Genomic DNA, 26,903 nt, shown 5'->3' on the forward strand with positions numbered 1-26,903 from the left:
GTCAGACCAAAGGTCCATCTAGCCCAGTCTCCTGTCTTCTGACAGCAGCCAATGTCAGGTGCCCCAGAGGGAATGAACAGAACAGGTAATCAAGTGATCCATCCCCTGTCGCCCATTCCCAGCTTCTGGCAAACGGAGGCCAGGGACACCATCCCTGCCCATCCTGGCTATTAGCCAGGATGGGCCTCTCTTCCATGAATTTATCTAGTTCTTTTTTGAACCCTGTTATACTTTTGGCCTTCACAACATCCTCTGGAATGGAGTTCCACAGGTTGACTGTGTGTTGTGTGAAAAAATACTTCCTTTTGTTGGTTTTAAACCTGCTGCCTATTAATTTCATTTGGTGTCCCCTAGTTCTTGTGTTATGAGAAGAAACCAACACTTCCTTATTTCTCCACACCAGTCTTGATTTTATAGACATCTATTATATACCCCCGTGACAAAGCTCCTCCTCTACCTTGGTGGGTCCTGCGCTTATTGGTGGATTTTGCTCGCCTCAGAGCTTCACAGCAGCCCTCAGTTTGGCCACTTCATGGCTCAAATCTGCTGTTTACTCAGATAACCTCATCAATGGCCAGCATGGGGGAAAAGAGTAAGAACAATCCCTGCAGTTTCTGCTGGTCCACCAGCACCTCTGGTGGAAGCTCCTGTGTTGGGAAGTTTGGGGGAACCCGGGTCCGCCCTGGTTCCAGCCCAGGGCCCTGTGGACTGCAGCTGTCTAGAGCACCTTCTGGAAAAGCTGCACGACAGCTACAACTCCCTGGGCTACTTCCCCTTGGCCGCCTCCCAACACCTTCTTTGTCCTCACCACAGGACCTTCCTCCTGATGTCTGTTAACACTTGTACTCCTCAGTCCTCCAGCAGCACGTCCTCTCCCTCCCAGCTCCTTACGTGCACACCTCACTCACTGGAGTGACAGCCTTTTTAAACCAGGTGTCCTGATTAGCCTTAATTAATTCTAGCAGCTTCCCAATTGGTGTCCTAATTAGCCTGCCTGCAATAATTAGTTCTAGAAAGTTCCTGAGTATTCTGGAATAGTCCCTGTTATCTTACCCAGGGAAAAGGAACCTGCTTAACCTGGAACTAATGTATCTATCTTCAACCACTCTCTTGTAGCCATCTGGCCTGACCCTGTCACACCCCTTAGTTCTCTTTTCCAAGCTGAAAAGCCCCCGTCTTATTAGTCTCTCCTCATACAGCAGCCGTTCTAGACCCCTCATCATTTTTGTTGCCCTTTTCTGAAACTTTTCCAATTCTAATAGATCTTTTTTGAGATGGGGCAACCACATCTGCATGCAGTATTCAAGATGTGGGGGTACCAGGGATTTATATAGAGGCAATATGATATTTTCTGTCTTATTATCTATCCCTTTCTTAATGATTCCCAACATTCTGTTCACTTTTTTGACGGCCGCTGCACATTGAGTAGATGTTTTCAGAGAATTATCCACAATGGCTCCAAGGTCTCTTTCTTGAGTGGTAAGAGCTAATTTAGACCCCATCATTTTATATGTACATGAAATTTCATCTTGATAAATGCAAAGTAATCGGCCATTTTGTTGCCCAGTCACCCAGTTTTGAGAGATCCTTTTGTAGCTCTTCACAGTCTGCCTGGGACTTAATGATCTTGAGTAGATTTGTATCTTCCCCAAATTTTGCTACCCCACTGTTTACCCCTTTTTCCAGATCATTTATGAATATGTTAAATAAGACTGGGACCAGTACAGGCCCCTGGGGACACCAAGATTTACCTTTCTCCATTCTGAGAACTAACCATTTATTCCTAACCTTTGTTTGCTATCTTTTAACAAGTTACCAATCCATGAGAGAACTTTCCCTCTTACCCCATGACTGCTTATTTTGAAAGGCCCCTCACCAAAGGCTCTTAAGCAAAAGGTCCCTCACCCAATTGTTTATAATGGTTTCCCTGTGTTTTTGTTGAAGGTTTTGGTGTCGGTTTATTACTGGTGTTTTGGTGTGTTACTGGCAGCTGGCCTGCCTGGCAATAGTTAATCTTGTGCTTTTCTAAAACAGGTTCAAATAAAGGTTTGGGGTTTTTTTTTAAATTAAGAAATTTTATTGCCATCATTGTATCACATCCTATAATGTGTGTTTCAAATAATAAAGGTAAACATAGAAGGAACAACTGCGAAGCTATGTGCAAACATTTCCCCAATACATTTCTCTACATAAAGCCATACTGTAAATCCACAATTCTTGCCTGTTCATAAGTGCTCATGTCATTCATAACTGCAATGCATGGCAATCCACCACTTCCCACACCCAGATTTCATTGCATGACGGCAGTTCCTCATTTACTGTGAAGACTGTACAAGCACATTCATAAACGTACTATTCTCTCTTCCAATGGCCTATGCAAAGCATCCCTGACTTGTGTTGCCCCCGTGCACCCTGCCTCGACTGTTGTAGGTACACTTTCCGGTTGAGTGTACCGGAACAATCCATGACTGTCATAGCTTCATTCAAGGGCAAATGGCTCACCTGTGTCAAGAGCACAGCAAAGCACAATTATGCAGACAGCATTGAGGACATGGGCATCCAAAGGGGCTGTAGACAGCGTCAGCAGGATTTTAAGCTGCCAAACGCACATTCAACCACTGTTCTGCACCTGCTGAGAGAGTATGACTTTGAACCTCTTTGGCCAGGGGCTCTGAAATCATTATGGTTTCATAAGCCCAAGCAAAAGAGGGTATATTGGGTCCCCCAGGACAAAAGTGGGGACAGTAACTCCATTTATTACAACATCATTTGGTGGGAATAGTGTCCCAGGCTGTCCATGAATGTAGACTCCCGATTGTTGGAAACCCTGGCATCATGAACTTTTCCAGTGCAGTCCACATTGGCATCTGTAAATCAGCCTCTGTGGTCCAGAAGGGCTTGCATAACAATGGGGTAGTACCCTTTGCAGTTTATGTACCCACGTGCTCCTTGAGGAGCACGTGATGTGGGCATCTGAGTCAACGGAGCAGTTTGGAAACCCCATTCTCTCAAAAATCAGCAGTTACTTCAGGCATATTATGACCACCACTTTTGGGTAAAATACATGACTGACTGATTGCCTCCAAAACTTTTGCAACCACTTTACATGTGGGTGATTTTCCAGTTCTGAACTGGTTAGCAATGGACTTGTAGCAGTCTGGGATAGCCAGGTTCCAGACGGTTATAGCAACTTGCTTCTGAACCAGTATGGCTGCCCTCATGAGCACGTCCCAATCTGGAGGGTGGGGGAAGCGGCTCACAATGCTCCAGAAATGTAGCTTTTTTCATGTGAAAGTTCTGGTCACTTCATGTGAAAGTTCTGCTGGTCATCTCAGGTCCATATGATGTGATCCCACCAGTCTGTGCTTGTGGCCCTGCTCCAGAAGTGCCAGTCTACGTAGAGGGCATCAGCAACCACAGAGAGTCACAAGCAGCATCAGGCAGTTCTATTCCTCTACACCTGTATCGTCATCCTTCTCCTCCACCAGGCACCTTTGGTGGATCAGAAACCGCCGTCAGAATGTCCCCCAGCGTCTCGTGGATGCTGTCTGTTTGCTGAAACAGGAGTAAAAGTGCAAGCAAAAGAAGTTCTTCAAAATGGTGATGTCTCCGTGTTGTTGTTGCCAGGAGCATGCAGACCCACAAGATGGCATGGCAGGCTGTGTTAGGAACTTGACAGACTGTGACAACTTCCTATTACTTGCAGGGCGAGCAGTCAAGTTCTCGGACACTGCATCACAAACCAGGGGCTAGAACAGTGACAGCTGTTGAGGGCGCTAGGAAGGCTGGTTTGACTTGGGTGTGTGTACTGCAGTGTCGACGCTGAAGCCCCAGGTTTGGCGCCTGGGTCCAGAAATTCTAAACCGAGGGTCAATACACAGCATGGACACTCAAGTCCCAGACTTGCAAACCCAGGGTCTGTGTATTCAGATGCCACTAACCCTGGGCTCACATTACAGCGTCAACATACCCTACGTGCCGGTAGGATTTGGGGCCCTGGCCGTCCCTGCTGTCACATGACAGTGAATCTCTCTTATACTACTTAGCTTAAGAAAAACAGCTTTATCCTAAAGCTTCTCTGCCTCACCTCTACTGAGAGATTCTCCCTAGAGCCTCCCCCTACCCATTCTGCAGCTACAGTTTTAAAGACACAGCACACACACACATCAGCATGTCTGTATCTCTCCCCATTTCACAGGAACAGACTGGCATCCTTCGGACACCTGCTCAGTCTCATTTTACAGGGGTCATGGAACCAGGATAATTCAAATGTTGATGAAGAGCCGGGATCTGTGACTCTTGCAGTGTCTGATTTCATACCCCCTAGACACATGAGGGGCCTCTCCCCATTCCATCCTCTTATTAAACCCTTGCTGTTGGCTGCTAGTGAAGTATATTTGGGGAGCTGCTTGGAATAAGCATTAAAACCTCAAACAGCATATTGATCATCATCTTTCCTGGTACCATTAATCAAGCTGATCCATGTCTTCAGCCATCTGCACACAGCTGCATTCGGTTTGTGTTTCCAAGCTCTGGTCCAGTGCCGCCGCCCCCCCCACCCCGAGATAAAACAGTTCTGCAAAAGGCATGGGAAACCGAAGTGCTCTTTTAGCTCACTGGCTTTGTGTGAGCACCTGTGACAGTGCCCTCTAGTGGCTGGGCCAAAGAGAACGAGACCTATGAAAGCTGCTGGGTTGAGCCACCAGGTGTGGGGGAAGGAGGACTCAGCCTTCACAGACAAATGCATGCCTCCAGTTCCTTCGCTCGGGGCTTTTCTTTAGTAACAGAGGAACAAAGATTCAAAGCAAAGCAGCTCAGCCGCACTGCCCTCGGAGTTGTGTCTAACCTTGTCTCTGGGGCTCCACAACCATTTCTAGCTGCAACTTCACACCCAGCTACTCCTCCTCCCTGCAGGTGTCTTCCTCTCAAACCTTCCACCTGACAGATGTGGAGACCTCTGCCCAGGGCCTTCCCCGCTCCCCAGCCTAGTCTCTCCTTGGCTCCCCGCTCAAGAAGCGGGACATTTTGTATGCAATTTCCTGTAGGACTCACGACAAGGAGCAGGCACCTGCAGCCACAGCCCCCAGTTTGATGGCTTTGGGGCCCTTTAACAGTACCTTAGGATACATGGATGCACACAGAGGCTCAGCGTCCTGTTCCAAACCATTACAAGTGTTGATAAATTGTAGTCAATTGCTTGACTACACATTGGTTCATTAAGATAAAGGCCAAAGAACCAATGTCAATCAGGTTTATTGCTCCAAGCCAATAACAACGTACAGGTAAAAGGTTTATACAATACCTGCCTCTGGGAAGCCATCGCGTGCAGCAATGTTACATTCACCTTATGCAGAAGGTGAACTCCCAAAGTTACACATTTCAGCTGGTAGTATTTATGATGATTTTACAGGTTACACATCTCTTAACAGGTCACTAAAATCCAACTCAGTTTTTCCCAGTTCCCTATTCCGTTCTTTCTCTATCTGTGTTCTGGATACTAGCATTCCAGGTACTGGTCCATGAAGGCACTTCCCCAAGTCTATCTTGATTTTGACACATTCCCTTCTTCCTTGTGCCAAATGCTTACTTCAGCAAATGCAAGGAATTATGGGATACATAGCATAAATGAACAGGGCTACAGTTCAGGCCCATTTACAAGCAAATATTGTAACAGTGAACTAGCCTAATGTTATTGATGCTTAATGCATTGTAACACATATGGTGCAGATAATACATATTATACATTTCATAATAATGTATATTATCTGCACCATGTGTTAGGATGTATTAAGCACCAGTAACATTAAGAGCAAATATTGTAGCCAACATATAGTAGTCATAGCTAAGAGAGTGCTCTTTTAGATCAAGTGGTGAAGGTTTGTGGTTTTAAAGGATCAAGGTTCTAATCCTAATATTGGGAACCAGGAACACTCAATCATGAATAAGGCCTCCAAAAATAAATTAAAAAATCCCCCAATTTTTTTTTTTTAAATCATGAGGAGTTTTCTTGGGTTTTTTTTTTTTTTTTTTTTAATATTTCTGGGAGTCTCTGTATTTGCCTTCCAGTTTGAGCCTTTATGGCTGCACTTGGTCATGTTTTTAAACCTTTTTCCCCACAACCATCATGGCTAGAAACGTCCTGTTTTAATAAAAGCTTTGATTCTAACTTAATCCCATGACTCCAGAAAGCTGTCGCCGTGTGTGATTTATATATTAACTCTGTCTGTAGTGTATGGTTTCCTTACAACTTTTGGCAAAAAAGGGTGGGGGGAAGACCTGGTGAACATTAGTGTGAGCTTTGCCCATGCTGCCCTGCCAATATGCATAATGTTTGACCTAAAAGGATCCCCCATTGCTGTGGGTCTGCCCCTCTTGATTTAGAGTGAATTTTATTAAAGCAATTGCTACTGCTGGAATTTAAAGGGAGCTGAAATGATGGGTTGTATTAACAGATGCAGTCAAAGCCTCAGAGGACACAGGAACACTGCTGTATTATCAGGCTGTATTTACAAGGATGCTAACTTGTTTATATTGTCACCAGAAATATGGGACACAGAGCATGCATCTTGCTAGCATGCCCAAGAGGGTAATTCATTGCCTGCACTGCTTGCAAAGATAATACATAAAAAAAAACCTGGTTCTTATATAGCACCTTTCATTCGAGAATCCCCAAAAAGCACCTTAGATACATAAAGGCATTAAACCCTTTGACACCACTGTAAAGCATCAACCAGATGTAGGATGGGGAAACTGAGGCAGAGCGTCTTGCTGGCTTATCCGAGCTCACACAGCAAACCAGTAATAAATCTGAACAGAATCTATGTTTCTTGACTTCCAGGCTGCTGCTCTAAATGTTAGACCACCCTCCTCCCACCTCAGTGCATCATCGTACATATTTATACCCTCACCTTGCCAAACAGCAGCCAGTTGACTGACATAGGATCATGGGATTTAAGGATTTTTCCCACTGTTTTCTTCCTAGCTGATTAATGTTTGGTATCCAAAAGTAACTGACTGGCTAGTCATTGGCTAAGACAGTGTCATGACCCTGTCTCCTAAATACCCCAGAAGGTACATTGAAAAGGCAGTATTTTTAGGGCACTTACTTAGGCTGTAAGCTATTTGGACTAGGGAACATCTTTTCCCTTTTACAGCATCTAGCACAATGGGATTCTGTTCTCTGATTGGAGCCTGTACGTGCTACTGTAAAAACCAGACAACCCACCTCCCCCCACAGATTCTTATATCAGAGATATTTAAACGTATGCCACACAGTATAATGTGTTTGCACATTCCCTGGTCTTGATGCGGCACATAAGGTATTTTAAAATCCTACGCCATGGCTGTTACGCAGAGAGAGACTATCCAACAGAACTGCTCCAGGGTGTGTGACAAATTCTGATTTTTGTGGGGGTAAAATTGCTCGGATTCCGACTCAACTGGTCACTCGAGCTCATCAGAAATGGTTCACCACTATTTTTGGTCAAGGAAAAAAGGCATTTTGACTAAATGGGAAGTTGTGTCAGAAATATTTCCATTTTCATTGTGACTCTGGGGGAGGGAGGGTGTATCAGAAAACAGACACCCAGAAAAAACAACTTGTTTTTAAACACCTTCAGAATGGTGTTGGGTCATTGCTCCAGCTCGGAGGGCTGGTTGTGCATTAGAATCATAGAATATCAGGGATGGAAGGGACCTCAGGAGGTCATCTAGTCCAACCCCCTGCTCAAAGCAGGACCGATCTCCGACGAAATCATCCCAGCCAGGGCTTTGTCAAGCCTGACCTTAAAAACTTCTAGGGAAGGAGATTCCACCACCTCCCTAGGTAACGCATTCCAGTGTTTCACCACCCTCATTGTGAAAAAGTTTTTCCTAATATCCAACCTAAATCTCCCCCACTGCAACTTGAGACCATTACTCCTTTGTTCCATACCACCACCCTTTTGTCCAAAGGGGATATCAGTCTAGTGGGCAAGACATGTTGGCAGCCATGGTTTGCTGCCTAGAGTGAGGGGTTGGTTTGGAAGAAGATGCAAATAGAAGAGGCATTGGGACAGGATGGAGGCAAGCAGGTAGAATCACCAAAGGCACAACCTTCTTCTACTCTAAGTCTCAGTGAGCAGTCTGTACATGTTTCATTCAAAATAGTTTGTGCTTGTAATGGCCTGGCACCCACTTCTCACAAGCGCTCCCTCACATCAGGTGAGTCTTCAGTCCCAGCCCTGGTATTGGGCCATACCCCCAGGGCTTCCTCTCTGAAGGCAATGGTTTCGCTAAGTAGTTCAGATGCCCTTCTGGAGATTTACTGCTGTCCAATTGTTGGCTACTTCCCCAGTGGCCTATGGCAGGGAGGACCCTGGCCCATTCACTACTTCAAGTCCCAGCCCAGGGACCCTAAGAATAGGAACCATGTGCTGCCATGCCCCTTTAACTAAACTGCTTCAGTTCCCTCTTCCACTTCCCCACAGCCCCAGTCTTCAACAAAGCTTCACTCTTTTCCATGTTCATGCCCAGCAGCCAGCCAGGAGCTCTCTCTTGCTCCCCAGGTCCCTGCCTACACTGAGCTGTCTGCGGTGCTGCAGTTCCCTTTGGCCAGTCAGGAGCACCACCCACTCTGCAGCTCCTTTTATATGGCCCTCTTGGGCCCTGATTGGCTGCTCCCTGCAGCCACTCTAGGCTGCTTGGAGGACTCCTCTACTGCTCCTTTCCTGGGAGGGGTGGGGGAGGACACTGAGGCCTCCAATAAGGAGCCTCTGGGTCTAGTCCACGCAATCAGAGTGCTCCTATAATGTTTGGCTCTGGTTAAGTCAAAATACCATGAGAATAACCTTCTCTGTGGTATTTTAGTGTTTTCTTTCCGGATCAGACTGGGAAGCACAGAAGAAGTGAGAACTGGAAAATAAAGAGAAACTGGTGGAACTTCTCCAAAGCTCAAAAATAAATAAAGAAACTTTTGGGTTTGAGTTCACAGCACAAGTTCAGGATAGCTCTGATTTTAATCTAACTGTGTGGCCCATTCCTACATGCATTAAGAATAGATACGTTAATGAAGGCTTAAAGAGATATTCCACAAGAACAAATGTTGGGAAAGTCTTTTATGTATCTAATGACACTTAATTTCCATAGTAAATGCCTAATGTTTAATGAGTATTTTATTCTCTCCCCATTTACATATTTATAGTTAACTTTGGTAGCTGTTTGTGAATAATTAGCCGTCTGTCTAAAGGAAGCCAATGAACTATAGAGCCACATGCTCATTCAAGTGATGGCAGTGGAGGTCTGAACCTGTCCCTGGGTTACTCTCCGAACTTGTCTGCTGGGTGCCTCTGTTATGCAAGTATTTTATTATAGGTAGTTGAAGGAAAACCAATGAGGGAGAGAGATGGATTAGGCTATAATGAGGATGAAGCTGAGCAAAAGGAAAATCTGGGCTCAATATCAAGGACAGTTCCTAGCCGCGAGATTAACTGTGCTATGGAACAAAAAAGAAGTTGTAGAAACCCTGTCACTTCAGTCCCCTGAAAATAGACAGGACCAAGCTTGTAAGCAGAGTGCATAAAGAACAATTCTTCATTGGCCAGCATGGGATGGAGGGACGGGGTGCGACTCACCACTGTAGCACGCCATGCTGGACATCTCGGGGAACAGCTCTGCTATCCAGTGCGCCCTCTTCTGGTGGTGTCTTGCCCCAGTCACTTCTGCTCCAGGGACCCACATCACTCCTGGGACCGCAGCATCCTCTTCATGATACAGCCCCTCTGGCTGTGCCACACTCTGTGCTCCCCCCTTCCAGAGGACAGTATCACCATCCGCTGCCCAGCCACTTCCCTCAGTGGCTTCTGCAGCCACTTGTCTAGCCACTTCCTCAGTGGCAAGATGGGGGAAGGCCGGAACCCGGGCCCACCCACTATTCCGGGTCCCGGCCCAGGGACCCTGTAGATGGCAGCCACATGCTGCATCTCCTCCAACCTCTCAGTACCTTTCCCTGGGCCACTTCCCTGCAGCCCCCCACACCTTGTTTGCCCTTGCCTCAGGGCCTCAGCCTGCAGATCCCTGCAGCCCGCTAGGAGCTGCCTTTAGCTCCCTGGGTCTCTGCCTCCAGCACTGTTCTGTCTGAGGAACTTGCTACCTTCAGCCTGCAAGGCAGGCCTCCTCCCTCTTCAAGCACCAGGGAGTGACTGAAGCGGCTCTGCAGCCCTTTTTATATGGGTCAGCCTGGCCCTGATTGGTGCTCCTCACAGCCCCTCTGATTGGCTGCCTCCTGTGCCGCCTCCCTAGGGCTCTATTAATCCCTTAGATCCCAGTGTGTGGGCAGGTGCCCCATCACAGGTGAATTAAGTGACATACTAGCTCGTCTCTCTGTCAGGTGTCTGTGGGTCTTTCCTATACCTTTGACTTTGTTGGGTGGAAAAGTTGAAAGTCATTTCTCTCCCAGAGCTGCCTGTCTAACCAGAGAAATTTGGGAATGGAGAAGTCCCATCCCCCATTGCTGGGGCAGGATTGTTCCATACAGTTTGTTTTCTAGTGCTGTATAATCATGTTTCCACATGGAACGTCCTACTCATGAAAATGTCACCAGAGGTTGCAGAGCAGATTATTGCAGGAGGTGACTGGAGTGTCCCTGGGCTCCCAGCCGGCCTCGCTGCTCAGTCCCCAGGCACGTGCATAAGACAAATGACCTTCATTTGGCTGTTGCTCCCTTTAGTCAGGGCGCCATCTTCAGCAGTCGCACCCCAGCAACAACAAGCCGGCTGCCGGCTGCAAACCACCATGGCAGGCCCATGTCTGGCCTACCTTTCTTCAGGGAATCTCTGGCAGATGGGGGTGTTTCAGGGAGTCCCTGTTCCCAGTCAGGCCTCTCTCTCCCTTTTAACCCCTCCCTCCAAGCCTGATGCCAGGGTGGGGCTGACCAAGCCCTCAGGAGCTCGTTAACCCGTTCTTGGGGTTTCTGCCCTCCATCACATGGGCACAATGGACGAAAGTCTTCTCCTTTGCACCCACAAAACACCACACATGCCAACGGAGCTGGACGATTAGCCAGGGCTGAACTTTGACAAGGGCCAAGCCAGTCTGATCGGGGACTGGTTCAAAGATTATGCCTAGGGTTGCCAATTTTCTAATTGCATAAAACTGAACACCCTTGCCCCGCCCCTTCCCTGAGGCCTCTGCCCCATTCCTTCTCCAAGGCCTCGCCCTCCACTCACTCCACCCCCCCCTCCATCACTTGTTCGCCCCCCCCTTGCTCAGTCACTCATTTTCACCATGCTGGGGCAGGGAGCTGGGGTGTGCGAGGGGGCTCCAGGCTGGGGCCAGAGGGTTCAGAGTGTGGGAGGGGGCTCCGGGTTGGGGCAGGGGGAAAAGGCGGTCACTGGTGTAGGAAAGGGAAATGAAGAGTAAACTAAGAGATAATATACCCCTCAGATGGGTGTGGAGCTCATCAGGAAGTATGAGCCTGTAGTTCTCCCAGCAGTCAGCAAGCTAGCCACATCCAAGCTGCTGCTCAGCAGTAATACGCAATGGGGCTGCTCAGAGCCCGTGGGCGTTAGCAAGAGCCTTTCCATTGACATCAGTGGGCTTTGGATCAGGCCCTATATGAATCAACCTAACCACATGCCTCCCAGTGGCACCAACATGCTCAGGCGGGTATTTCATGCCTGTGTCTCACCGTCTTCTGAATACGTCCCGAAAGGGGGTTGTGCGGGATCTCTGTGGAAAGCTACAAACTCGCCGATTGCCATGGTTACCACATGACGTTACTGCAGGGCGTAATCTGAGTGCTGTGTAACATGTAGGATACAGGGTTCCAAAACGGTCAAGGTGAAACTTGTCACCCATCGACGTGGAAACAATGGACACCCACAGAACCAGCCCTGTGTTCGCCATCTGGACCAGGCATGGGTTTGAGGATTTACAAAGAAAAGAATCCCCCCAAAAGTCTCTGAATAGCCCTCCCCCCCCCCCACCCTGGTAAAAGCCAATAGTCTGTAAGTGTATAAGAGAAGAGGGAAAGGCACAAGATTTGATCCATGATGGAGGAGACTCTGTGCTACTGGGAATGTCTCATGAAAGGTGGATCATAACTTTATGGGCTGGATAAGCGCTGTAAGAACTGGCCGTTGGGTAATACCTTACTAGACAGGAAAATAACTTGTTAAGAAGTACAACAGCCTATGGATTGTGTTTTAAGATTTTCTTTTACCTGTAACCTCATGTTTCGAAATCCTTATGCTTGCTTGTACAGGAATCTCTAGCTCAAGCTCTGCTAAATAAACCCCAATTTGCTTTTACTACAGACATGTCTAGGGGCCTCGTGCTAAGGAGAGTGTTGAACTGAGGCGAAGCCAGTGACTGGGGCGCGTCGCTTCGCTGGAAGCAGTGGATGGGTGTGCATTGCACGGGTCCAGGAGATAAGAGACTGGGCACTCATGTGTAACAAAGTGTGGTGTGTAGATGGCTAGGCAGCCTGCAGAGAAAACATGCGGGGCTTGAGGAACCCAGAGCAGAGAGCTTGCATTGCCAGAAGTTGGGGAGAGTTACCCCTCATGGGCACAGACAAGGAGCCCTCCAGCTGCGTGCAGATGGTAGCAATTCACCCCAGACACTTGAGTTAATCCCGAATAGTGTCACGCCCCCAGTTATCTTTTGTCTTGGTGTCCCTACCCCCAATAGTTGCCATAGAGAGAAAACCAAGAGCTGCTGACCATGACGGCTAAGGAGCTGCAGGTGCACCCCACAGAGAGACCAGAGGGAAGGAGTCAGAGGCAGAGGACGGCGAGGTGAGAGCAAGTCAAGATGGAGGCTGTGTCTACATCCTGCCCCACAGTCGGCTCTAGCTCTGAAGAGGACCTTGGAGCAGGGCCTTGCCTAACGCTCTAGACTGACAGCAGAAGAAACAGCAGCAAGTGGAGACATGTTCATCGTCTCTCAATTGCTCCACGTCAGAGCTGCTCAGCAGAGAATCAAATGGTCGGCTCTGAGGCGGACATTGCCATGTGTTACACCAGGGCAAAACTGGAGTGACTCCATTGAAGTCAATGGAGTTTAACCAGCATGAAACTGAATTAACCCAAAGGCAAGAATCAGGACTTTTCCCTGGAAGGTGAAATCTAAGCCGCATTTATCATGCCACTCACAAAATTACCGGTAAGGAAGATTCCCTCATTAAATATCAGACAACAACTGCATTGGCAATGCTCTAAAGCCAGGCACAACGGACTACAGCTCACTCTTTCCCAGTGCTGCTGAGACCGTGTGGCTAATGGTAATAAAAAACCCCTCCTTTGCATCAATAAAGCAAACAGATTTTTGGAGCAGCAAGGTACCAGTTGGATGCTCTCAAACTTTGAAGGTTTTCACATTAAGAGGCCTTCACGGGAAATGGCAAGTTTGTGACTTGATAAACATTTACAAAGGAGAAGTTGAAGAAAGTACAAATGAGTTTCACCGCAGTTTTAATTACTGTAATTTTCTCTCGTAATGGTAATTTCTGTAATTAATGGCTGTATTTTTCTAGAGTGGCGGTATTTGGGGATGACACAAAATGAGAAAGTGTTTTTGTTTCAGCGACAAAAGGAGCAGATTAGCTGGTTGAATGCTGATAGAACATGTCTGATGGGGAGAACGGGGGGAGGACGGATAGCGATTTTTTCAGCAGTTTGTTTGCTGTATTATCCGTACTTTAAGGGAACTAACTGCAGCATCAGTAATACTGAAGGCTGAAGGCCTCCAACTTCCATTGTGGTCAATGGACATGCACTGTGCTCAGGACCGTGCAGGACCGGATCCATAGGATTTACATTTGACATGTGCTTCAATGGGCAGACTATGCCTTAGAGGAAGGTACTAGACAGGGATTCCACGGATCATGGGTCAAATCCTTGCTCTGCTCCAGCCTTCATGGCTGACTGCTTAATCTTTCTGTGCCTTATCCCCTTTCACAGCTAGCAAATTGCACTAATAATACTCCTCTGTCTGCCTTTTTTATTCATACTGTAAGCTCTTCAAGGGAAGCAGTGGTTCTTACTATGTGTTTGAACAGAATCGAACACAATAGGGCCCAGTCTCAATTCTTCATTTAAACAAGAAAACTCCATGCCGCTATATACTAAAAATGAAATTGTTACAATGTTGTGGATTAGGTAAAATATCACCGAAGCCGATGGGGGTAACCACCACCCTTCATTTAAGAAACAGATAAGCTCCTTGTCAGCATCCCCCATCTAAATAGAGGCATATGCGAGTCCACCCTGGAATGAGACCTATATGGGTGGAGAGCTTTGCTGGGTGCTGTTATGAGTAGGGGGAGGCTAGTGGGGGGAGACAAGCAGAGAAGCACATAGGAAAATATCAGAGAAGCAAGCAACAGACCCAGCCTGGATAAGCACAAGAGTTTGGCGCCCCCTGGAACTCGGCACCCACAGTGACCCTCTTCCTGGCCCACCCCTAGAACCAACCAGATTTTGTTCTATTCTGACATGCACCTGACAGGAGTTATCTTCCTAGAGTCAATCAACTAGCAACTCCGTGAACATTTTCAGTCGAAATTAACTTGTCTCAAGAGACCAACCTACGTTAGCGTTTCCAAGACTAGAGGAAGGAAGATAATGAAGTCCAGGTTTCACCTGAAACCTTTCCAGAGAGAAACAATGATCTCATACTTGCCCGGTCCCAGCATGGAGCCATTTACTCACAGACTTTCCTTTGTTAATGCAAAGGACTCTGGGATTCTCTGGATTTAAGATGATAAATCCCATATTTTATGTCAGAAGATGGCTTTGAGCATTGAAGTCAGTGGTAAAGCAAAGAGCCTGACTGTCTAGGTTCTTATATGCCCCTTCTCACCATAGTAATCTGAGCGCCTAAAATGTTAACGGTGCCTCTTTGAAACATCTGCAGTCAATGCGGATGAAACAAAATCCCTCCCTTACATCAGTGGAATTGCTCCTGAATAACACTGGTGTATGTAAATAGAACCCATGTTCTGTAACTCGCTGGGTTTCAAGAAGCAACTACATTCAAAAAGATTTAATCTGAAATCTTACCATGAAATATATAATAACAATTGTATCTCTTTGACAACTGATTTTTGACCCTGAGATGCAAACTGCTGAAATGGATTTTTAAACCTACAGTGACTAAATTCCACCTTGTGTCCTATTTTGAGAAAGGATCAGAGGGAGCAGACGATGATTGTGCTGTTGGAATGGTTAGCCCCTGGGAAAGACTCCACCAAAGTGTTTGGGTTTTTTACTTTAAATTCTGAAGTTTTGGAGCAGCAGTGCATCTCTTCTCTCAACCCCTCCCCTCAGGAATGGCTACCGAGCTGCACAAAGGTGGCGAATAAAGTTAAAATAACTGCTTACAGCAAAAGACTATGAGAAAGGGAATTTCCAGCACACTCAGATACAAATGGACAACAATGCATAGCTTCAAACCCAGCCTGTTAAACTCCTCCAAAGGAGGCCAAGTTTGCATGAAGCTGGCATCACCTACCTCCTTGGCTGGTGAACTGAGCTGGTCAAAGGAACAGTGGCAGATCATGAACACATCTTACCCAGATTTGCATCAGGTGTAACCCATGCTCATGCAGTGTGACTCTGTCCCTGCTAGACCCTCTCTAGCTGTATATGCAACAATGCCCCTGATGGGGGTGTCTGGAGGGACACAGCCAGGACTGCGGGATCTTAAAGCGTAACCCTCTATTGTCTGAGCCAAAGGAGTAGGTCTGTTAGCCCGAGGGCAGAAGCAGGGAAGCTGTGGCAGCATGGGTGGCCACACTAGTCCTCTGGCAGCTACGCCATGCTGCTGCCTATGCTGTGGTGGTTTCTCTGATAGCTTTAGTGAGCTAGATCAAAGCTTACTCGGGGATCCCTACCGGTGCTGCAGTCACCCCTCTGGCCTCCCCTTGGCTACACTTGCCAAGGTTGTGAGGCTCACCCTCCCTTGGTAGCTGTGTCCCCTGGCTCTGCACTGCCCTCACACTCCGCTGGCCTGGGGAAGGAGACCCCAGCTGCAGAGGAGGGGGTGGGGAAGTAAGCTGTACCCAGTTCTCCCACCCAGCAGCACAGAGCACTAACCGGAGTGCTCCCGGCCTGGCCCAGCTCACATCACCACCACCAGTCGATTTCTCCCTCCAGGGCGTGTCAAATGCCCAGGCATGGAGCACACCGTGGGAAGGCTCAGTCTGAGTGGCCCTGTGCGGAGAGCAATGAAGCAGTAGTAGGCTGCCCCGGAGAGAGCAGAACCATTGTATTGCCACCCAGCCCCGCCCTGGGCCCGGAAACTGATAAGCACAACAATGCAAGTGAGTCACCCAGCGCTGATTCTGGCTCAGGAAACTGCAGTCACTGTGTAGAGCTGTTGGCTTGGGAACCACCAACCCATCTCCTTACCAGATGGGTGCACTGTGTGCGGAGAAGGGATCCACTCGGCGCTGCCATGGCTTCTGGATGTCCTGCGGGATCGCACAAGATTTATCCCTTCCCCCACCCCAGTCGCACGCTCTCTGTCCCAGCTCAGACACTCAGGGTGTCACTTGGGAGAGGGTTTTAATCAGTGCCTCATTTGTAATGAAAGAGGCGCCGGGGCTCAAGCAATTAGGTGCCAGGGCTCAAACAATTGCTTTACGTTCATAATTTACACGGCAAGTCCAGAGGTGCTGGGGCTAGGAAGTGCCATCTGAGAGGTGCCGGGGCTCAGGCCTGGCAAGCCCCGGCACAAATTTGGCACTGTTTTTAATGCAGGAGAACACGCCGGTTGTGCCCGGCATAATTCCACTGATTTTGGCAGAGCTAAATCCAGATTGGGGGTGAGGATCTGGCCTCAAATTAACCTCTGAATCAGTTCACAGGTCTATAAAGGCCACCCCCCTTTCTTGTGTCTCTGTATTAAGGAAAACAGGGCTTTGCCAGGAGTTTCCGGCATCCTGACATTGCCTGTCAGCCAGAACACCGACCAGCGGCAGCCGGCGCATCCTAAATTATGCCAGGGAACTAGATGGGAACATGGCCCATCCAGAATCAGGCATGCACAGATAACTTAAAGTCACCTTGTCCCACTCCATCTAGATTGCACTGTGCACTCCCCATCCACAGCCAAGATTCAGGCATGAAAATCAGGCCCTATTTGTATGAGATCCCCAGGTCAGGGGGTTCACTCAAGAGGTTCAGAACTGAACCTGGACCCCAAAGAGCCCAAGATGGGCAGCAAGGAGGCCCAATCGCTGAGGCTTATTTGTTCAAATGAAACCTGTGTTGGGTAGTTAAACAACTAGAGCATAGCAAGAGGAGGGATAGCCTTGCGAACTGGGACACGGGAGACCTCTGCCCCACCAGGCTTGAGCCAGACTGCCTTCTGTTGCAGTATTCCCAGGCATTGGGTAATACCCCTATCAACCAGTAGGGGAGCGGAAAAAAAGAAGTGGGTAAACTAACCCACACTAAACTCCATATTCCCAAAATGAGACTTGGGTAAACTCAGTTTACTCTCGATTGCACCACTGCTTTAAACAGTCTGTGAATCCCCTCGCCATGGTCACTGTGCTTGGTCTTAGAAAGCAGCTGGAGAGGCAGCGTATCTATGGAGCTAGGCCTTGGACGGTACGTGTGCCTAACGAATGTGGTCGTTAGCCTCTGCTGTGCCCATGTGGTTCTGTCACACCTTTGTTATTGTGCAGAGGGCAATGGCCACAAATGCCTAGAAACCTTAAGGCCTGTTTGGTCATCTAGCCTGTCCCCTCTGCCCAGTGTCCTGGGTTATTTGGCCAGTCTCCTGGACGGTGCTTCCACCATTGTGATGATACGTAGCATAAAGGCAGGTTAACGTCCGTTAGACGAGGGCCACGTGGCGTGGTGGCAGTGCGTAATGCTCATGGGGCACCCCAAAAAGCTGCGCAATAATCGTGGATGCTGCACAGCAGCCTCCTGCAAACACCCCGCTCCGGAGACTCACACTGTCACAGCCTGACTGATCTCCCTGTTGGAAAATGTTTCCCGATACTCAGCCCCCGTTTCCTTTGCTCACCCCCATCGGGCTGGCTGGGGCAAGTTCCCTCCCACGCGTGGTGTTTACACCCTTCAGCTATCACTGTGGGACCAACTTAGTTCCCTACCACTACACGGCAAATATAAAAGTCCAGTCAATGCAGGCCCACTGATTTACACCAGCTGGGGTTCGGGTGCATGCGTCTTGTGCTTCTTTGCTGCTTCAAGGTGGCTCCATAGCTCAGTGGTTAGAGCACTGGTCTTGTAAACCAGGGTTCGCAAGTTCGACCCTCGCTGGGGCCTGTAGTTTATTGGGGGGAGGGATAGCTCAGTGGTTTGAGCATTGACCTGCTAAACCCAGGGTTGTGAGTTCAGCCCTTGAGGGGGTCATTTACAGATCTGGGGCAAAAATTGGGGATTGGTCCTGCTTTAAGCAGGGGGTTGGACTAGATGACTTTCTGAGGTCCCTTCCAACCCTGATATTCTATGATTCAAGGGGACCAGTCCACCATCAGGTCCTTGGCTCTTGTTTTTCCTGGTAACAAGATGGATAGTGGCCATTAACCATGGCTTCCACTGCTCTGAATGGGCACGGGGAGCACTGGGGAAACCAGAGAACATGAAAGCCAGTTGTCATCACACTTGCCGTGTGCAGGGCTGAGGCGGGAGAACAAGACCATGGCACGACGGTTGTAAAGGTGATTTGTCTCTCGTCCTTCCTGGGCTCTATGACCTGCTCGCCTGGCTGTAACTGTTACTGTTCCCCTTAGGCTGCAGAGGTCTGCAGTCAAAGCTTGATGGGGCAGACTCTATTGAGGTAGTGTATACACTCCTTCCATTAGGGCTGTCTGTTTTCACTCATCTGTACTCCCTCCTGTAATTTGAGAAGGGTCTAATCTCATCGCCCCAGTGTTCTCTCACTGTGGAAGGAGGGTCCAGCCTGGAGCCACCAGGTACCATGAGGACATGTGATGTCCTGTTCAGATACATTCATGTCGAAAGAATGCAGCCATCTCTGGGGTGGAATGCAGAAGCTATTTAACAGCATCCCAAAGCACTATGTGACAGTGTAGGACCAAAAGTGAAGACATAGGAGAATGAAGATATAAAGCAATATGGTCTAGTATAACGTTTCTCAGACTGGGGGTCCCGACCCAAAAGGGGATCGCAAGGCTACTGTAGGGGAGTCATGAGATTAGGATTGCCATATGTCTGGGTCTTCCCAGACATGACTTCTTTTTTGGTCCTCCGATCTCCGTCCAGGTGGATTTTTGAAATATGAACAAATATCTGTGATTTGGTTTTGCCACCTTTACTTCCGCACTGCCTTCAGAGCCGGGCTGCCGGAGAGCGAGTGTGGAGGACGATTTAAGGGTCTGCCTCAGTTCCCTGGAGCCACGACTGAAAAGACTGCATGCTTCAAAACAGCAGCACCCCCGCCATTGAGTGTCCAGAAACTTGTTGCACGTAGCTGTGTATAAAGCCACAATCCTTGGACAACATTAGGATTATTACCACAAATTGGACAATGTTAGGGTTAATGCCACAATCACTGGAGAAGGCTTCCACACATCCCCAAACTGCATCCTGTTGTCTATTTTTTTCCAGAAAACGTGTTTCTTGAATGTCCACGTATTTATTCCTAAAACCTGTTGCTTTACACTTTTTGAAGGCCTTCGGCACCCTTGACTGCAGGGCTAATGATTATATGCTTTGTTTAGTGCTCCGATGAGTATGCACGGTAATTTGCCATCCCTTTTTTTGTGTTTGGGGGGGTCAGCAAAATATTTTCAAAGGGGAGGCCAGCAAAAAAAACAGTTTGGGAACCCCCTGCTCTAGTAAATAGGGCAGTGGAGACAGAGTCCAGATACCTGGGTTCTAATTCTGGTTCTGCTGTGTAACCTTGGACAAACTGCTGCGCTGCTCTGTACCAGTTCTCTATAGTAACGGTTAGATCTTCAGGGCAGAAACACTCCCTTATTAGGTTTCAGAGTAGCAGCGGTGTTAGTCTGTGTCCACGAAAAGAACAGGAGTACTTGTGGCACCTTAGAGACAAACAAATGTATTAGAGCGTAAGCTTTCGTGGGCTACAGCCCACTTCATCGGATGAATGGAATGGAACATAGAGTAAGAAGATATATAGATACATACAGAGAAGGTGGAAGTTGCCATGCCAACTGTGTCCATACAGAACCCAGTACAATGGGGCCCTGATCTCAGCTGAAGCTGCTGGGTGCTACCATAATACAAATAAGAAATAATAACTTTTGAATCAAATGTTTCAGCCCTTTTCTGTAGGCACCATGAGATACCAGAAAAGCATGAAGCCAGTTTTTCCTTTTTGTTCACCTGTTACACACAAATTGGGGCAGCAGGAGGGGGAGGGGGGATTAATGTCAGTGCAACCAGTCACCCTCTGCAAATATAAATGCTACTTCCTGCACACACAATGCACAAATGATCATTAAAAACAGGTTTACACTGGAAGTTGGGCACACCGTCTAAAGGAGAAAATAACAGCAATTACCCGCAGAAATAGTTTTCCAAGTCTCTCCCCGTCTGCTTTCTGCATGAGCAGTTAGACTCAGAGAAATTAGAGATGGGGGGGAGGAAAAAGAGATCTTATTAGAATATCTACTTCATCTTGTGGCTAGCACAGGATTGTCCCCTACCATATGTTTTCTAGTAATGCTGGTTGGGTATTTTTCAGCAAAATTTGTTTGTCAGAAATTAAAACATTTTGTGGAAATGTGTCAGTTTTGACGAAGTTTTCTCAGGTCCAGGATGGGATTTCTGGCCAACAGGAGAGCGAGACAGACTGACCCTAGAATAGCCAATCGCCCAGTGGGTTGGGGTTGGGCCCTCCCCTGGGAGGTGGGAGACACAAGGTCAAGTCTCTACTCCAAATTGGGCAGGGCAGGGCTCCAGAACCTGGCTCCTTCCACCTCCGAGGCGGGAGCCCAGACTGCCAGGGTGGGCCTCAAAAACATTCAGAAGTTCTAGATTTCGTTCCAATGCGAAACAAAAACAAATCTCAACACCTCAACATTTCTCGCAAAACAGATTTCTTGTTTTCCAGCCAGCCCTTTTTTCTAGTGCTTTGACCAGTCTAGATGTAAATATCTTGAGTGAAGGAGCTCCTCCCCCGACCTTCGGGGTAGATTTTTAAAATCTATATTAGTCAGGCAAAACATATGCTCAAAATACACTCCAGATGAAGGTGGCTTGTAGTTAGATTTGTCCACAGGTCAAATCTCTCCTTTGACACCTGGAGCTGAACATGCCATGGGCTCAAGGCAACCAGCTCCCACACTGTCAGCATCTTAGCCAGAGAATCTTATTCCTGGGAGTTGAGGTGACTAGCTGCTGACCTGAACAGGAACGAAAATTCCATGTGCTTCTTATAAGCGTAACACCATTGCCATTTACACCCCGTGCCAAGGGAGTGCAAAGTGCTTCCAGATCAGGATGTGCCAGCGGAAGTGACAACAGAAGATGCTGCAGGATCAGGACCAAGGGAGTGGAATCTGGCTCCTGAACTTCATTACTCAGGCCCAGCCTTCAGAAGCAAGGCAGATGTCAGGTGAGCTCAAGGAGAGTGGCGGGGAAAGGGAGTCCCAGTCTCCCCACCCACTGCCAACTCCCTCCAGGATCTTCCACAGCGCTTGAGTCTCCAGCAAACAGATCTCTGCAACTCACAGCAACATGAAGCAGCTTTGACAGTGAAACCCTGTAATATTCTTTCTAAAGGTCACCATCTAAGCGAACCGGGCTCCTTCTATCTACTTATCGGCTCCTTACTCCAACCAGCTTAAAGAGAAACTTTCCACAGTGAATTAAAGTTTAACAGCATGCTGTTTCGCGATAAGCACGTTCTGTGGGCCTCAGACACTCTCTATTACTGAAATCTCTGATAACTGCACACCTCCTTGGTGAAAGGAAGGCATTATCCATGGTGATCAGAATGCACCTTCACCTCAATCTAGACGGTGTACACAGACGCGACACTTTGTACAAACAGATTCCTCGGCGGCAGTTCCTATTTGCTGCACGCCTGACCAAAGTTCAGCTAATTCAATGTCGATTTTAAACAAGGGTATTTGCATATTCTTTGAATCCCATTAATAACAGTAATGTTATTACTGTTAACAATCTGATTTTTCCATGCTGTCCCCGACTTTCCCAATCCTCATTCAATAAGCTATCACCCTGTCGCTCAGATCCCTTCTAGGAAATCACTTCTGCTGTGTCATCCGCCAGCCGTGATACATAGTACAGGCAGAACTGGGCGTGCCCCTTATAGTTAAGGATTCCTAGCATTTCTCGTTGCAAGGTCCTGTTTTCAAGGTCTTATAACTGTGTCAAACGTTAACCCTTCAGGGTGAAGTTTTCCACACACCGTGTCTGCCTGGGGCTGAATTGTTTTGCAAAGTTTCTGCCAAAATGGTTCAGCCATTTCTGAGAAGGAAATTAAGGAAAGTTGCATTCTTTTGCCCCTGTTAAAAGTTTTCTTACAACCCTTTAGTTGAGAAGCCCCAGTGCTTTGGAGCAGGGACTTGAAATTTGCGCTGGGGGTGGGGGTGTCAAAGCTGTGCAAGTCCTTCAGGCTACCAATAATATCATTGTAATCGAACCGGAGCTGGAATAAGGCATAGACACTATAGACTTATGCCAAGGGCTCTTGGATCCACCTCATGATGTCAAAATCTCAGCTTTCTATTCTTTTCTCTTCCCATCACTATGACCTCTGAGCCCCTGCCTGTGAAAACAAATGGTGTTCCTAGCCCTTGCGAATGCAAAGAAAGGCTCCAAAAACGTGACCCGAGTGTAAACGATGCAGCAACATCTGCCTGAGCCTGCAGAAAGCCTGAGCCAAGAGCTCTGAGAGGGAGGAACAGTCTCGTTCACCCAACTGGATTGTTGACTCTCAGCACTGCTGCTCAGGGGGTCCCCAGGAACACCATCCCAGCAGAGGACTCTGCATGCTGGGCCCTCGCTAACGCCACACGTCATACAGCTGGCATGGGAAGGGAGGGACGCAATGGTGGGAGGGAAACAAGTCCTCTCTTGTCTGGAATGGACCCCATCCCCACTGAAGGTAGGCATCAGCGGAGCCTCCTGGACAAAGAGAGGAGGTTGAGTCAGTAGCTGCTGTCTCCTCAAGGAGGGCAGGACCACAGGGCAAGGGCAGGGCCACGGACAGGGGAGGGTAACGAGGCGAAGGGTTCTGCCTTGCCTTAACCTAGCGCTGGTTTTAGCCCTCCCTTTGCTCCCCCCATCTGTTTGGCCACCTGCCAGAATGACAAACCTTCTGTGCCTCCTACCAGCTGCTGGTCTCTGCTCCCCACAGGTGCTGAGGGGCTGGCCAGAGACTCTGCCAGTCCCTGCATCCCAGCTCCTCACTGGGGCAGCCTGGCAGGTTGGGCCTGTCTGGCAGCAGATCGATAGTGTGCCCCAGCCCTGCTGCTCTTCATACCTCTGACAAGCAGGCCACTAAATTAACTGCCTAAATATGGCCGTAGGACTCTCTCCTGTGAAAATCTGCTCAGAAAAATCCCTCTGTCCATGGAAAACAGACTTCCCTGGACTCCCGAGCATGTTCCTGTCAACAAATCAGTCCCAGTGAAAGTCTCTCTGAGCAACTCTCAGAGCTTAGCAATGCTCCAAGAAAGGATTTTTCTGTCACCCCGGGAAGGTCAACCCCATTTCACCAGCAGTTGTTATGGCTGGCAAAGCACCAGCACATCGGAAACTCTCTGGCCAGCTGGCATTAAATGGCTCGCTGAGGTTCAAGCTGGCTGAGGGACGGCAGCGCTATCTGCTCATCTCCTGCAGTAAATAAGAGGAAGGGCCGTATTCTGATCTCGTTTGCGCTGGCGTAAATCTGGAGTAATTATAGTGGCCTAAATGGAGTCACTCTGGATTTGCACTGGGCTGACACCCTCCTCCAGCCAAGTTGTGGTATCCATTCAATTCCAGGTGCTCATTAGCCCCCACTCAGCCACCAAGGCAGTTAATCACTTACAGGTGGCTTGAGATGGGCTCATTCTCCTTAAAGATACCTGTCACAGGTAGACAGGGCCCTGACTCCCTTTAAAGGGGCCAGCCACCCTGTGACAGGCTCACTGCTCTCCACGGGCGTACGGACTGCCCTACACTTCCTAGCCATGCCTAGAGCTAGCCCTGCCCGCTGCATTACGCAAAGCCTAAGGCTATTAGGGCCTGATCTCAGCAATAGTGCCCTACCAGCCATCATGCCTGTCAAAGGAGCCCTCCTTTAATAGCGTCTTACGGGGTGGATCTGTCGCTGATGGGAGGGGTGGCAGTGAGAGCACTGGAGGCCTCAGTTTATCCACCGGGCAGCCTCCTTCGCTCTTGCGCCTCATGGCTCATCCCTGCCGTGAAGGGACCATCTCTAGGAGCAACAGAGCGGTTCATGATCTAGGACCATCTTGTCCTTGACCTGGCTGCTGGGACTTCCAGTGAGTGAGGAGCTTTTCGATGTAGAGTCCAGCCCTCTAGAAATGAGAAATTAAGGCCAGCAGCTCATTTTTGTTCCTGTTCTTAAGGCAGTAAGGACTGTTCTCAGGGGTGGCAGATGACAGAACAAGGAGCAGTGGTCTCAAGTTGTAGTGGGGGAAGGTCTAGGTTGGATATCAGGAAACACTATTTCACTAGGAGGGTGGTGAAGCACTGGAATGGTTTACCTAGGGAGGTAGTGGAATCTCCATCCTTAGAGGTTTTTAAGGCTCGGCTTGACAAAGCCCTGGCTGGGATGATTTAGTTGGTGTTGGTCCTGCTTTGAGCAGAGGATTAGACTAGATGACCTCCTCTCATCTCTTTCAACCTTAATCTTCTATGATTTGATCACTACTGACACAGTCAGCCTAGATTGTGGCTGGATCCTCTCACCATTCCCTGAACCACCTGCTCTCCTGTACATACCCCAAGTGCTTCCAAGACACTGGAAAGACTCCCATGCTGTCTCAACAAGTGAAATGAATTGGTGCTGATCTTAGTAATATGGCCCAGATCCTCGAAGTGGTTATGGAAAATGCTGCATTATCCAAAAGGGATAACATGGCTCTGTTTTACGGGGGAACTAGCTTTTGCTTAATGCAGGACACCTTGTAATGCCTCTCTTTAAATATACTGAAAGGCCAGTATTTTCAAAGTTAGGTGAGCACAACTACTCACAGCTATTTGCATGCACTTACCTTGTGCACACAAGTGAGTCATTTGTGCACACCACAAGACTGTATGTGTACAGATGAACACTTGATTTGCAGGCATACGTTTGTGCATTGTATTTGCATGCAAGTTGATGAATACAGTTGTATCTGAGGAGTTCTCTGGTCTGCATCATGCAGGACGTCAGATTAGATGATCACAATGGTCCCTTCTGGACTTGGCATCTAGGTCTACGTATTTATGCACCTGTGTCACCATAGTATGTTAGATGAGATTAGAGACACAGCATGGTCTCATGACTAGGGCCTCGCATTGGGAATCAGGCATCTGATAGCTATTCCAAGTGCTGGCACTGACCTACTGCACAACCTTAGGCAAGTCACTTAATCAGTTTCCCTTTTCCACCCCGTCTGTTTAACCGGTGCTCTGTGGGACAGGGGCCGCCTGTTTCTTGCAATGTGTCTGTACAGCATGTAGCAACCTGGGGCTCTCATCTCACTTGCAGCTTTTAGGCACGGCCATCATACAATGATAAGCATTTCACACAACACACAGTCAATCCGTGAAACTCTTTGCCAGATGACGTTGTGAAGGCCAAAACTATAACAGGGTTCAAAAAAGAACTAAATAAATTCATGGAGGATAGGTCCATCAATGGCTATTAGCCAGGATGGACAGGGATGCAAAACCATGCTCTGAAGTGTCCCTAGCCTCCATTTGCCAGACACTCGGAATGGGCGACAGGAGATGAATCACTTGATGATTACCTGTTCTGTTCATTCCCTCTGAAGTGGCATTGGCCACTGTCAGAAGATAGGCTATTGAGCTGGGTGGACCATTGGTCTGACCCAGTATAGCCATTCTTATCATATCAGAACACCTCTCAAGTGTCATATACTTATCCTCGTGCCCCTGGGAGGTGGGACAGCATTATCTTCATTTGACAGGCAGAGATCAGTTGATTTACTCGGTGAGAGAAGTATGTGGTAAACGCAGGTCTTGAACCCAGGTCTCCCAAGCCTTAGGCCGGTGCTGTAACCACAGGCCAATTTGCCCTTTTGTAGCCACTTAATGTACCTTGAAAGCTGGGCTAGACTCGGTAAGCAGGTGCAGGAGGCAGACATAGCAATTTACATTAGTTGAGTGTTTTTCCCCCCTCTAACATCTCACTTATTTTGTCCTTGTTTGTATTCCTCTCCAAATTATTTCCTATCCCTGTGTTGGTTTCAGTTTTAATTCTCTTCTTCCCTTGCAATAAATTACTGCCTTAATATAGTAGCACTAATTGATCAAACAACACAGGCCTAGGTGTGTTTTTTGAATAATTCATTTTGTTGCTACACTTCATTTCAAATTCATTTCCTGCGTTGCCACTCTGCTGTTACCCCAGAGTGAATCTTCATTTCCAGTCTCTTGCTCGTAACTGGGTTTCATAGTCCAGAAAATAAAAATCTTATGAAAATGCGGTGGGGGGAGGGGCGAAAGAGGTGGAATTAAACTGTGGGAGAGGACAGAGATCCTAATGGATGTTCATTAATTCATGCATCATCATTAGCAATAAACACGTACGTGGTGCCCTACTCTAGCACAGAGGTTTGTAAAATTTAACATGCCGCTTGTCCCAGAGAGTTTGCAGTCTGAGGCCCAAGCCTGTGTAAGCCTGAACCCCTATGCCTAAGGCTGCGGGTCTGTCACGGATTCCGTGACTTTCTGTGACCTCTGTGCCTTCTG

At 48.1% G+C, this 26,903-nt stretch overlaps 1 non-coding gene across 1 annotated transcript; it reads left to right on the forward strand.

Annotated features, from left to right (window-relative positions):
- The first annotated feature begins 18,211 nt into the window (after nucleotides 1–18,211).
- On the forward strand, nucleotides 18,212–18,284 carry TRNAT-UGU (transfer RNA threonine (anticodon UGU)). Its single transcript has one exon. It is a non-coding gene; the product is annotated as a tRNA-Thr (tRNA).
- The last annotated feature ends 8,619 nt before the right edge of the window (nucleotides 18,285–26,903 follow it).

The sequence above is a fragment of the Lepidochelys kempii genome, chromosome 4 (genome assembly GCF_965140265.1).
Source record: "Lepidochelys kempii isolate rLepKem1 chromosome 4, rLepKem1.hap2, whole genome shotgun sequence".
Classification (NCBI taxonomy): Eukaryota; Metazoa; Chordata; order Testudines; family Cheloniidae; genus Lepidochelys; species Lepidochelys kempii.